At 42.1% G+C, this 14,205-nt stretch overlaps 1 protein-coding gene across 2 annotated transcripts in view; it reads left to right on the top strand.

Moving 5' to 3' along the window:
- Window positions 1-14,205, top strand: part of LOC126161767 (ATP-binding cassette sub-family A member 7-like) — a 601,933-nt gene that overhangs the window by 499,815 nt on the left and 87,913 nt on the right. The window lies entirely within an intron of this gene.

The raw sequence follows: 14,205 nt of genomic DNA, 5'->3' as shown, positions 1-14,205 counted from the left end.
GTATTTTCTGTTGCCCATATTCAACAATTGTGTGTGTTGATATATCCTGTCAGATGGAAGTGGGGTCCATCTGTCCACAAAATCTTCCAGGGCCAATCATTGTCCATTTCCATACGAGCAAGAAATTCTGAAGCAAAGGTCTCTCTTGCTGGCAGGTCATCATGAAGCAACTTGTACACATGGGTAATTTTGAATGGATCAAAGAAGAATGTTTTCTAGGATTTTACGCACTGTGCTCATGGGTACATCCAATGTTCAGGCAATTCTCCATGCACCTCATGTTTGCACACCACCACTTGTCTCCTCCAGTATTGTTGTGGCCACTGCTTCCACTGACACTGAATCAATATGTTTCCTCCCTCTACCAGGTTGCACGCCAAATGAATTCGTCTTTTTGAATTTCTGAATCATTTTCTCCAGATCCATGGCAGTCATCAGACCAATACCTTTTTTTCAAACCCTTAAGTGCCCAGAACTCCTGCAGAGTGAAGTGTGCACACTCATCATACTTGTAATGCAGCTTTACAAGCAGAGCGTGATCCTGCATTGAGACAGTCATGGCAAATGTCATACATGCAAAAGGAGGAAAATCCATGTACCCGGCTTCAGTGGGTTATGCGCATGACAGGCATTTTCCTTTACATATTCTGACACACACAGCACCACCTATTGATCAATTTTCACACTTTTTTTTTTCTTCTGCCGTATGTTTTCCCCCTTCTTCTCTGATAATATTCGGTTGCAATTTGACATCACCCTGACCAGTGGTGTTATTTCTACAGCGTTTTAAAAGTTTCACTTGAATTATAATCACACTGTATATGCCTTTTGTTGGGGCTGATCCATTAATTTATTCCTCAAAAGTTAACATAAAGGCATCATAACTTGTCACCAGTAACAATAGTGCAGGGTAATGATCAATGAACAAACTGATGACATTCAAGCAAAACTGCAGTAACAGTCACCCCTTTGATTTCTGTTGCTTTGAATTAGGGCATGCAGTATTCCTACTCTCAACTTCTGAACCTTGCCCACTGAACGCAAATATGCATGACACTTGAATGATTGTAGTTCATCACATATTTCTGCTATCAAGACTTCCTGAATGTGGAGAATCATTCTTGCCAGAATGATCTTCCTTTAAACAATAAAATCCTTTTTTGACATACTTTTCCCAAAGTTTCTCACCCCACACACATTACAAAGGTTCCAAGTTGCTTCTGGTGCCTTCACTCCCCTATTAAATGCAAAGCAAATAATATGTTACAAATGTTAGACATTTTTCCACATTCAAATCTATCTTGCAACTCTTGAATAACATTCATAAATTTGAAGCAAGGAAAATCTAATATGTAACTGAATGATAAATACCAGAAATTCAAATAAGAAAATGACAGTTGATAAATACACTCATAGTCCCGTACCACGTTCACTTGGCAGATGGCGCTTGACATTAGGCAGTAGGTAGTGTGTGGCCAATTGCTGGTGGATGGTGGCCACTGTAGAGTGAGAAGCATAAATTGTTAAGATCTTGAAACAGCCACAAGCTCTTTGGTGGAATAGTTTCTGGAAGTTTTCACTGTTACGGTCGGGTTAGAAGGTGAAGCAAATTATCTTTGAAGTTCCATCAAACCTATAACTTTAGTAGTCAACCAAAATGCAATTTAAAAACATAAGGAATAGGGTGGACTCAAACCTGAGACTTTGTATCTACATTATGTGACTTACCATGAGACCATGAGCAGATGCAACTCTGTAACATCTCTTGAAGAGTCACAGCACCCCCTCCATACACTTCTGCATCCTACAGCATTGCTAGATTGTGCATATGTGGAGACTTAAGATTCTGAGGAGCTCCCGGTTATAATGGCCGCCATATATGGTTGATTGGTTGTTTGGGGGAAGAGACCAAACAGCGAGGTTATTGGTCTCATAGGATTAGGGAAGGAAGTCGGCCATGCCCTTTCAAAGGAACCATCCCGGCATTTGCCTGGATCGGTTTAGGGAAATCACGGAGAACCTAAATCAGGATGGGTGGACGCGGGATTAAACCGTCGTCCTTCCGAATGCAAGTCCAGTGTGCTAACCACTGCGCCACCTCGCTCGATCGCTGCCATATATGAGTGACTCTGACTTGGTCTGTGCTGTAGCTAGCCGGCCAGTGTGGCCGAGCGGTTCTAAGCGCTTCAGTCTGGAACTGCGCGACCGCTACGGTCGCAGGTTCGAATCCTGCCTCGGGCATGGATGTGTGTGATGTCCTTAGGTTAGTTAGGTTTAAGTAGTTCTGAGCTCTAGGGGACTGATGACCTCAGTAGTTAAGTCCCATAGTGCTCAGAGCCATTTGAACCATTTTTTTGCTGCAGCTATCTCGCGGCCAGGTTTTATGTCTAAGACTATACATCCCATTCCCCTTATCAACAACAGACTGAAAAGTAGTGTAAAATTATTTATCGTGTCAGAACCAAACTAAAAACAATATTAGATACATTACTACATACATACATACATACATTATGGTTTATAAATTAAACTAATCAAGAATAAAATAAATGATTAGACACAGATTATGTTGTCAAACATAAAGTAATTTTAATCTATGAAGTGGATGCCCAAAAATTTGCAACGTCCAGTGCACTTTGTGTAGCGTTTACGAGGTCCTCCATGGTGCACACAGTTGGAGGTAATGTGCATTGTAGTAGATGTGTTGATGTCTGCACGGCAGCTCCGCAGTCACACTGGAGAGAGTCCACCTGAAAGCCCCACCTCTCCAGATTACTCTTGGATCTTGTGACAGAAGAACGCAGGCGGTTGAGTGATTTCCATGTGGACCATTTCTCTGTGTGGCCTGGGGGAAGAACTTCTTGCGGGATGAGCCACTCCTCCAGATGCTGGCATCTGACCTGCCATCTCTTCTCCCGGTGTTGATGTGGAGTGTCAGCGAGTGGTTCTGTACTGTGAAGGAAGCTCTTTCTAGACACAAGTCTTTGCTGTGCCGGTTGGTGGCCATGTAGTGGGTGGGCTTCGGATGTTAATGCCTTCTTCATTTCACTCCGTGCTGCTGTATCTCTTCGGATGTCCGGGGGGGCTATGCCGGATAAGCAGTATAGTTTTTCTACAGGTGTGGCTCTTAGACAACCCGTAGTGATACGACATGTCTCATTCAGAGCAACATCAACTTTCTTTGTATGTGTAGATCTGCACCATACTGGGCAAGCGTACTCAGCTGCAGAGTAGCAGAGGGCTAATGCGGATGTGCGCACTGTGTCTGGCTGTGCTCCCCATGTTGTTCCAGTCAGCTTCCTAACCACATTGTTCCTGGCAGCCACGTTTTGCTTTGTTTTTAAGCAGTGTTCCTTATATGTAAGAGCATGGTCCAGAGGGACTCCGAGGTATTTTGGAGTCTTGCAGTGTTCTAAAGAGGTTCCTTCCCAATCTATCTGCAAGGTTCTACCAGCCTGTCTGTTTCGGAGGTGGAAAGCCCAGGTCTGGGTCTTAAAAGGATTTGGTTTCAATTGATTGTCCCTGTAATAGGCAATTAATTCTTTCAGAGCATCAGTTAGCTTCCGCTCCACCCTCTCAAAGCTGTGATCTTGTGCTGTGATTGCTCGGTCATCTGCATATATGAAGCTTTGTGTTCCTTCTGGTAATGGCTGGTCATTAGTGTATATATTGTAGAGGGTGGGTGCCAGTACACTGCCCTGCGGCAGCCCATTTTTCTGCTGCCTCCATCTGCTTCTTTGTCCTTGATATTCCACAAAATATCTTTGGTTCTGCAGAAGATTTCTAATTAGACAGGTTAGTTTGTAGTCCTTGGTGAGGTTGTATAGCTTCAACAACAAGAGTCTGTGGTTGACAGTGTCGTTGGCAGCTGAAAGATCTATAAACACCACTCCTGTTATCTGCCGCCTTTGGACGCCGTCCTCTATATGCTGTGTGAAATTCAACACCTGTGCTGTGCAGCTCTTCCCTTGTCTGAATCCTGCCTGTTGAGGGATCAGTAATGGTTCTATCATATCTGTAATTCTTTGGAGGATCAACCTTTACAATACCTTATACAGGTGGCATAGGAGGGAGATTGGCCTATAGCTTTTGGGGTCATCCCGGTCTTTCCCTGGTTTATGTATAGCTATAATTTTTGCTTTCCTCCAAAATTTTGGTATCTTGCCGCTCTTGACACAATTATTCATTAGCTCAAGTAGCCAGCACTTTGCGCCTGGACCAAAGTTCTTGATCTGTTCACTTCTTATGTCATCTACCCCTGCTGCTTTTCCAACTTTGCACTTATTTAGAGCTGAGTCAAGCTCATTCAAACTGGATGGTCGAGACAGAGTGTTTCCCTCTTGTTCAGGCTCCCTTTCCAGGGTTCGTCTCCCGATTTTACTGGTATGGTCAGGTTTACCATTTTTCAAAAGCTGGGTGTGTGATCTGGTCTGCCTTCACATTTGTATGCGTATTAGATTGGGAGGGATCATTGTTAAGGTGTCGTAACAATCTCCAGGCCTTTTGACTACTTCTACTCATCTCACATTCTGTCATCAGTTTAATCCATTGTTCTCTCTTTGCCTCAGAGATTGAGGAGAGAGTATTTTACGCAGCCAGATAAGTCTCCTTGCTATAAGGGTTTTCTTCATATAGTCGATAATATCCGTCCAGCAGAGCAGCTGTTTCAGGTGTCACACCCTGCAGATGCATTGTCCTACACCCTCTTGGAATTGATGCCCGGGAGCAATGTTTGACAGTTTGAACAAAGCTGTCATACTCTTCAGGAATAGGTTGCACAGACTTAATCTCCTTGTCCAGCATCTTAGCAAATTTTTTTTCCAATCAGCTTTCTTGAAATTGTATCTCCGTTTGAAATTCACCTCCTGTGGCCTTATTGCTGGAAGAACTTGACACAGTAGTGGCCTGTGTTGCGTCTTTGGTATGGGCGAGCACACTGATTTGGAGCAAAGCTGTGTGATGTCTTCACTCACAAAGAGGAGGTCAGGGTTAAATCCACGTTGCCACCTGCCACTGTTGAAGGAAGGGGGTAGCTTGCTGTCATGTATAAGAGATAACTGGCAGGATTCAGCCCAGGAGAGGACTGCCTCCCCATTTTCGTCATCTTCAGAGTATCCCCACAAATGACTATGGCTGTTAAAGTCACCGATTACTACAGATGTCTTGCTGTTATGGAAGTTCCTGGGTGGTGTGAAGGAAAATGCAGCTGAAGGGGGCTTGTACACAGAGGTAATCATGCAGTTACTCAGCTCCACTGAGATGACTTTGATGTTATTTTCTACGGTGTAGTGAGCACTGATTATCTGAAGCCCTGGTCTTACAAATATAGCATTTCCATACTGAGAGTGCGGTGTTTCTGCAGCTAGTTTCATGCCCGGTACTTTTGGTCATCTCTGTCGCTCATCTCTATGCGTCTCTTATATACACAGGACGTCGCATTTTTTGTCCCGGCATAGGTTGGATAACAGATGTTCTTTGGCTGATGATATGCCTTCAATATTTATAGATATGATAGTTAAAGTTGGCTCTGATAAGGACCGTTTATTTACTCGCATGTTTGTTTGCTTCTGGTGTGAGAGAATCAGCCGTCTAGGTATAACTAGATATCCAGGGGACACCCGGATGTGTAAGGCTTAGTTGTCAGGACACACCCTTCGTGGAGGCTTCTCTCATGTCCCCCAGTGTAAAATGAATTAATCATATAGATTTTCTTAGTGCAAAATTCAGCAAGACCTGCTTACCTTCATTGTTCACTAAAATGCTGCTGTATATCAGGTTTCTCGAAAATCCTAGAAATGCTTATGTATACCAGAATAGTTAATTATTTGGACAAACATAACATTCCCATACCCTCACAACATGGTTTCAGAAAGGGTAAATCTACAGAATCGGCAGTTGCCAGTCTAACAGAATAAATTTTACAGTCCTTAGATGAAAAAAAGGTTGTCTTGTCGCTGCAATGTTTCTGGATCTTTCAAAAGCATTTGACACCATTGACCATGACATGCTGATACAAAAATTAGGCAACTATGGCATTCGAGGGCAACCAGGTGAATGGATAAAATCATACTTGTGCAACTGCAAGCAGTATGTATCATTAGGAAACTCATACCAATCAGAAACCAAACCCATCAACTATGGAGTGCAGGGTTCAGTAATGGGGCAATTGTTACTTAATGTGTTTGTTAATGATATAGGTGTTGAGGAGGAAGAAAAGAAAATGCTGTAGGCTGATGACATGACAATACTAAATAGTGACCAAAATATGGAACAGCTTGAGAGAAGAGCATACATATCTGCAAATGTCACAGCTCAATGGCTGTTGGAAAATGAACTAGTTATAAATCTAAAAAAAGACTATGTATGCAGTGTTTAAACACAAGGAGAAGGCTGTAGACATGGATTTAGAGGTTGATGGAACAAGGCTGGAAGAAGCAGAATCTGCTAGATTCTTAGGTATTCTTGTGGATAAGGAACTGAATGGAAAAAACATATTAATAATGTCTGTAAGAAACTGAGCTCTGTCATATTCTTAATGGTGCATCTACCACAGTATTCAGACAAGTACCTTCTGTGTACAGTGTATCGTGGACTTTTCGAACCATACTTACAGTATGGAGTGACTGTGTGTGTGTGTGTGTGGGGAGGGGGGGGGGGGGGGGGGGGGGAGAGAGAGAGAGAGAGAGAGAGAGAGAGACACAAAATGAGTGTTCACATTACAAAAAAAAGCAATTAGGACCATTTTAAGAAGAAAGACCTCTGAAATGTGCAGAAACTGTTTAAAGAGTTAGGTATCAACTTTATCATTGCATATATACAAAACAATAATGTACATCACAAAAGGTAGTGAGGACTGGATTACAAATGCTAGTGTACACACCCACAATACAAGAAGGAAGTACGGAGCATACCCCACCGACTGGCAATGCTAGAAAAAGGACCCCAGTACTCTGGTATCAGACTACTAAGAAGTCTGGCTAAAAACCTGCAAGATAGTGTACTTGACAATTACTTTCCAAAGAAACTGAAAGACTATCTCATTGCAAAAGAGTTTTACAGTGTTGCAGAATACTTAAGCCATTAAATTTGTATATATTGTTATTCATTACCAATTATGTAAAAATGTAAGCTAAAGGGGTAGAAAAATAAGTGATAATGAATGTTACTACTTTCACATGTCCTATGTTACACGTACATTTACTGTACACAATGTAATCTTACAGGACCAAATAAAATTCAATTCAAAAAGAGTAAAGAGTGAATGTCATGCCTACTTCCACTCTCACCTTGAATCTTTGGTCATGTGGGGAAATTGTAACTCTGGTATTTGTCCTTTACTGTGTGTCTGTCTGTTGTATACATATAAGTTAAATAGTCCACTGTCATTTATAAACTGTTTTTGTAGACAACAGGACTAGTAAAAATACAATAATACAATAAAATACAACAGAAAAGGAGAGCAGGACAGCAAGGGGACAGGATAGGGATGAAAGAAAGCTTACACAGATTAAATTGAATCATGTTAACAACAAGGATATGGACAGAGGGTTTGTGTGGGGAGATGGAAGAGTGCAAGACGAAGGGATACCACTGAGGATTAAAGCTGACCAAAAGATATATTGAAGGGATAGTTCACACCTGCCCATTGCAGGGAAGTTTGTTTGACACAATACAGAACAATTTCAGTCCAAAATAACAATAAATTGCCATGCCATTCCCTTTTTGCCCATAAAACAGTAAGAAGCAAAAAATTTTCTGTACTGAAATAGTTTATTATCAAAGAAAAGAGATTTTCTGCATGCCTTCTTCGCATCAAGTCCACTGCAACACTTTCATGATCATGTTGCATCTGCGTTTTCATCAACAGAGATCCATGTGCTTCCATGCTTCAGATAATCCTGACTGTTACAAATTACACCTTCAAGACTCTATTGCAGATAATTTTGTGAAATTCAGACTCTGCAGCAATTTATTGAGTGTTTATGTTCATAAAATTACTTAAAGCTGTGCAGTATTTGGTTTCTGTGTTGATTGATTAATTGAATAAATGAGTTTCACATGGAGACAAAACAATAGTGGTACTAGCCCACTATTGCCTGCACCAAGACTGAGTTTATTGTGTAGTTTATTTCCCTGTAATTTTAGTAAAATGAGCCAGTACTCTTAAAGAATAGTAAGAGACCATTTACTAGTTCTTTATGACACACAATTTCTTAAGGAGTTAATTACCTGAATATTCTGTGTCTTTTGACTTCCAGTGTGAACCATTAGAAGATGAATGTGGTGTTGCTTCATTCCCCTCACAACATAGTCTGCACTTAAGGGCTTCTTTCTTGATATCCATTGTGTGAAGGTCTTTCTTAAAATTCCTACAGCCAGACATCAGGCTTACCAGTCTCCTCTTAAAGCCTTGGATTACAGAACTTCTCCTGAAATATGGCTTTAGCTTTAAAACAGGATACAGGGTGGATGGATGTAGGCAGTAATTCTCTGAGATCAAGTGCCACCACCGTGGTTGCTGGATAAGGGGAAGGGTTTGCTTTTGCTGGCCCATGTTGCACTGACCAGGCATAGCGGCTCTGCACTGAAAATATTACGCAGTGCCACACCCACTGGTGTAGTACACGGAAGTTCCTCGTTGATACTTAGGTGGGCAGGGATGGCTGGACCCCCACTCCTTAGTCCTGAGAAGACAGTAGAGTGCCAGAGCACCTGTATATTCAGGCAATGGGCAGAAGTTCAGAGCCTAGTGATGGTAGAGATCACAGTGACATTGATATCTGAACAACACTGGCTGCTTGTCACATTGTTGAACCATGTCGAGATGGTTTGATCAGGTTTAAATACTTTTGCCGCTGCTGCGTGATTGCTGATTGTGGGGCAGAGGCTGGGTTTGTGTGTCACACTGAATGATCTGGAACAGAGGCAGTGACCAGTTGTCGCAACCAGCTGTGGGTTGGGCTGTAGTACTTTGTGGATACTGGCTCAGGCATCAGCATGTGAGGTCTGAGAATACAGGTGTTTTGGAATTGCTGATCATGCAGCTCAGTGATCTACATTGGCTGATTGTGGCTGTGGCTTCATTATCACTCAGCACTCAATAGTTGGCTCTAAATACTGTGACAATTTATCTTGTTAGAATCCCCCGCATCCTAAAATCTGTCCTTGAATTTCTGTTGAAAATCTTGCTGTAAATGGGCACTAATTTGTTTACAAGTATTTACACATTACATTTGTAACATAACTTAGTCCTTTTTCACTATCTACACTTCTTTTTGTGACCACACTAGCCTTGGCTTCAAAGATTATTTTTTTTTTTTTTTTTTTTTTTTTGTGGTTAATTCTGTCTTAGTCAGATTGTTTCTCATTGCTGAGCGGTTTTTTACTCCACTATGTGGGTAGGAGCAGGTTTTAGGATGGCTTCCTAGCATTACAATCTGATTTGCTCATCTGTTCCTCCCTGTATTACCTTTTACAAGTTGATGCTAATAACTTACTACTTATCATTAATAACTACAAGGAGAATACATGTACTGTGACTGTGGGCTAAACTCTATTGGCAACAGAACTGACCTGTGCATATAGAACAGTTCATACAGTGCCCCACTGTTAGGCGATAGTGGTCTGCATGAACTGTGACCTGCCATTTGTGTACCATCCTTTTGCTCTCCATTCTTATATTTTACCAATTCAGAAAAGTTTATTTATAACAGTAGGAGATCCATGGTAACCTTGCTTTGGTCATGGTCTCAAGACATCATGACTGGGGAATCTATCCAAACTCCTGTAACCTATTGCTCTTTTCACTCTCTATTAACTCTCTTTTAATTCCTCTCAAGCTGAGAGATTTATCCAACAATAACACTGATCTAGCTACAGGCACTATACCAGCCCCACACATGCTGTGCAGTAACACTGTAATTTTCCAAGCTACAGGTGCTATACGAGCCCCACTGTGCTGTCCTTAATTCTTCCCCAACTACAGACCCTAGATCAGCCCCACCTGTGTCATATATAACAGAAGAATCACTTTAATTCCTCTATGTTCACATACCTTGCAACATGTAATAGTGTTTCCCACTATGTAGCTTCTTTTGCTTGGTTGGCCATTGTTGGTGGGTGTACTGCTATCATGGACATTGCTTCTTGAGGGATCTGGAACAGTTTAATTGATGGCATCACTTCTGATAACCATCTTGCATCCTTGTGGTATTTCATTGCTTTACCTGCGTTGAGTAAATGCTGTGTGATGTCAAGACAGTGAAACCTAACCAAGCAATAACAATGTCACTGTTTATTCGTGTTCTAATTTATCAGCACTGTACCATAGCTTAAACCAGCCTTAATGGGTAAACCTTAACTTCTTTCTGTAGGGTCACATTTTCCAGTTTACCTCTCCAAAAATTTTTGTATTAGCTGTAAACTTAAATCCTACATGATATCTATCATTAATTATTAATATACATGTTACTGTATTGTCCTTGCTCATCCTAAAGCAATTAATCTAGGCAATTCATATTTACAATAAAACCTTATGCATATTCCAGCATATCCTTAAGAAATTACTGAAGGTTTCCCATGCCTTAGCCAGACATGCTCTCTGTACGGGCTGGTGTAATACTCTTTCCATCAACATACCCAACAAACTATGAGATGTGACCCAGTGCACGGAAACATTCAACCTTGAAGCTGATCAAAATAAATATGTCGTTCAGCATCACCCGGTGTACCGACCTCCGACACCACTGCCACAGATGTGTAATGGAACTGTTTCATGTTTCCCGGTCCATGTAGTGCCAACCAGGCACAGCTGCTGTGCATTGAACATGTGATGCTCCACCATATCCAGTGGTGTAGGGTCTAAAAATTCCTCATTGATACCTTGGCAGGGGTGGTAATGGATTGACTCCCATACCATAGTCCCAAGAAGACAATAGAGTATCCCAGTGCTTGGATGCTCAGGCAGCAGACCAAGGTTCAGAGCCTGTTGATGGTAGAGATGGCCATGATATTGACCTGATACTGAACAACAGAGGCTGCATGTCACTTCCTAACCAACTGTTTTAACACAATGGGCTGGTTTGGTGGGGTTTAAATGCTGCTGCTGCTGCTTGCTGACTTTGGGGTAGTGGTTGGGTTTCTAATCATGCCAATTAATTTGGAACAAAGGAAAGACGAGCTGTTGCAAGGCCTGGGTGTTGGTACATGAGGCCTATGATCATACAGTTCAGTGACCAGCAATGGCGGGCTGTGACTGTGGCTCTGGCCTGATTATCACTGTGGGCTCCATCCTCAGTTATCCCATTCCAGCCTCATCAGTTTGTCGTATTTTTGTTTTCAATCTTAGTCCAGTATTCTGTGTGCTGCCTTGTAATTCAGCCACATAGTTTTACTTTTGACACCACCTTGGTGACCATTATGACATGTTTCAGTCCAACAATTGAAGTCATTGCACCTGTCCCGATCAGCCTATCAGCTTATTCATTGTCAGGGACCAACAGGAGTTTTACCCTGTTGGTTTGCTCTAGCTTCACAAGGGCATCATGGCATTCTGCATTGATCTTTGATCTAGTTGTAGGGGCTGATAGAGATTTCAGAGCTGCTTGGCTGTCTGAATGAAAGTAGATGCCATTATCCTTGTATTACCTATGGAGTTTCTCCTCTGTGCACAATCCTGTCACTAAACCAGACTATGTTTCCTGAATGGTATTGTGATTTGTTCTCGCACTGCTTCCCTACTTCCAATTGTTACCTTGAAAGATTTAATGAAGCAGCTGGAAGTTATTCCTTAGTCAGTCAGAATTTTCCCTACCATTTCTATGTTTACCACAATCACTGTATTACTGTTGTATTCTGGATATCACTTCTAGTTTTTAGCCTGTATTCCTCTGCTGTGATCTACATTGTAGTCCAAAGGTATAATGGTGTCACATCAAGTGTAGTCTTCAGCCTAACAGTGGGTGTGCCACTTTTTGTTCTATCATTCCAACCATACCGTAACCCCATAAATTATCATAGGTCTGATTACAGTGGTACACTGAGGTGACAAAAGTAATGAGATAGTGATATGCATCTATACAGATGGCAGTAGTATCATGTATGCTAGGTATAAAAGGGCAGTGTATTGGCAAAGCACTCATTTGTACTCAGGTGATTCATTTGGAAAGATTTCTTACTGGGTTATGGCCACACAGCAGGAATTAACAGACTTTGAATGCAGAACAACAGTTGGAGCTATGGGGCATTCCATTTCAGAAATCATTAAGGAATTCAGTATTCTGAGATCCACAGTGTCAAGAGTGTGCTGAGAATACCAAATTTCAGGACTTACCTCTCACCACGGACAACACAGTGACTGACTGTCATCATTTAGTAACTGAGGGAAGAGTTGCATAGAGTTCTCAGTGGTAACAGACAAGCAACACTGCACTGAATAGCCATAGCAATCAATGTGGGATGTATGACGAATGTATCTGTTAGGACAATTTGGCAAAATTTGGCATGAATGGGTTATGGCAGCAGATGACCAACGGGTGCCTTTGCTAACAGCATGACATCACCTGAAGTGCCTCTCATGACTAATGACGATATCAGGTGGACCCTAGATGACTGGAAAATCATGGCTTGATCAGATTAGTTCCAGCATCACTCGGTAAGAACTGATGGTACAGTTCAAGTGTGGCGCAGTCCCCTCAAAGCCTTGGACCCAAGTTTTCAACAAGGCACCATGCGGGCTGGTGGTGGCTCCATAATGGTGTGGAATGGAGTGGGTCCTCTAATCCAATTGACTGGAAATGGTTGTGTTCAGCTACTTGGAGACTTTTTTCAGCCATTCATGGCTCATGTTCCTAATCAGTGATGGTATTTGTTCAGATGGCAATGTGCCTTGTCACCAAGGCACAATTGTTTGCAATTGATTTGAAGAACATTCAGGACAATTTGAGGGAATGATTTGGCCACCCAGATTGCCTGACATGTGTCCCATCGAATATTTATTGGACATAATTGAGAGGTCACTTCATGTACAAATACCTGAACAGGCAATACTTTTGCAATTATGGACAGCTCGAGACAGTATGGCTCATTATTTCCGCAGGGGACTTCCAGCAACTTGTTGAGTCCATGCCCCATCAAGTTGCTGCAATACACCAGGCAAAAGGAGGTCCGACATGATATTAGGGGTTATACCATGACTTTTGCTTCCTCACTGTATACATCCAGTACATACTCCTGGGGATTAGACTCCAGTTATTGCCACAGTCCCTTCTAGTGCACATCAAAACACCTTTCACCTTGGGACATATATTTTATATGAGGGGTCAACAATAGTTTATATCCAGGTTTATGCCTTACGCCACAATACAGCCTGTATCCCCGCATGAGACCTCTCTACTGGTCAAGACTGGAGCCAGTGTCTTGTATCAGTAACCTCCCCATCATCCACATACTGCTTCCTGTAGAATGCATTCTTCATTAGGCCACACAGATGGAAGTCAGAAGGTGCAAGATCCACACTGTAGGCTGGCTGAAGAAGGAGAGTCCAATGAAATCTTGTGAACTCCCCCTGGGTGCAGACTTGTGTGAAGCCTTGTACTGTCATGGAAAAGCAGAAGTTCATTTGCATTTTTGTAGTGAAGAACAACCCGTTCAGCATTCCAGAAGACTGTCACCCTGGCTTTACCATCTGAGGTTGAGTCTTTGAACTTTTTCTGTTGAGGAGAGGTGGTGTGACACCACTCCATGGATTGATGTTTTGTTTCTGGTTTGAAGTGATAAACCCATGTTTCATTGCCTGCTACAATGTTCAACAAAAAATTATTACATTCAGCCTTTTAACGTGCAAGCAATTGCCTGCAGATAGTCCTTCATTGTTCTTTATGATCTTCTATTAGGCAGTGAGGAACTCAGGGGGCACACACCTTTGAGTATCCCAACTGGTGGATGAGTGTGTCAGCAATGCCTCCAGTGACATCAAGTTATGCAGTGAGGTGTTTGATTGTTATCTGTCAGTCACCTTGAATGAGTGATTCTACATTATCCAACATTGGAGGAGACACAGCTGTGTGCGGCTAACCAGTGTGTAAGAGATCAGACAGGCTTGTGCAACCTTGTTGCGATGATGACAGACACCTCACCCAACAACTCACCATGTTTTTGTTCACTGCCAGGTCCCCATAGACATTCTGCAGGTACCGATGAATGTCT

Source organism: Schistocerca cancellata, chromosome 2 (genome assembly GCF_023864275.1).
Source record: "Schistocerca cancellata isolate TAMUIC-IGC-003103 chromosome 2, iqSchCanc2.1, whole genome shotgun sequence".
Lineage (NCBI taxonomy): Eukaryota > Metazoa > Arthropoda > Insecta > Orthoptera > Acrididae > Schistocerca > Schistocerca cancellata.
The sequence above is the reverse complement of the archived record's forward strand: the minus strand, read 5'-3'. Positions and strand labels throughout refer to the sequence as shown.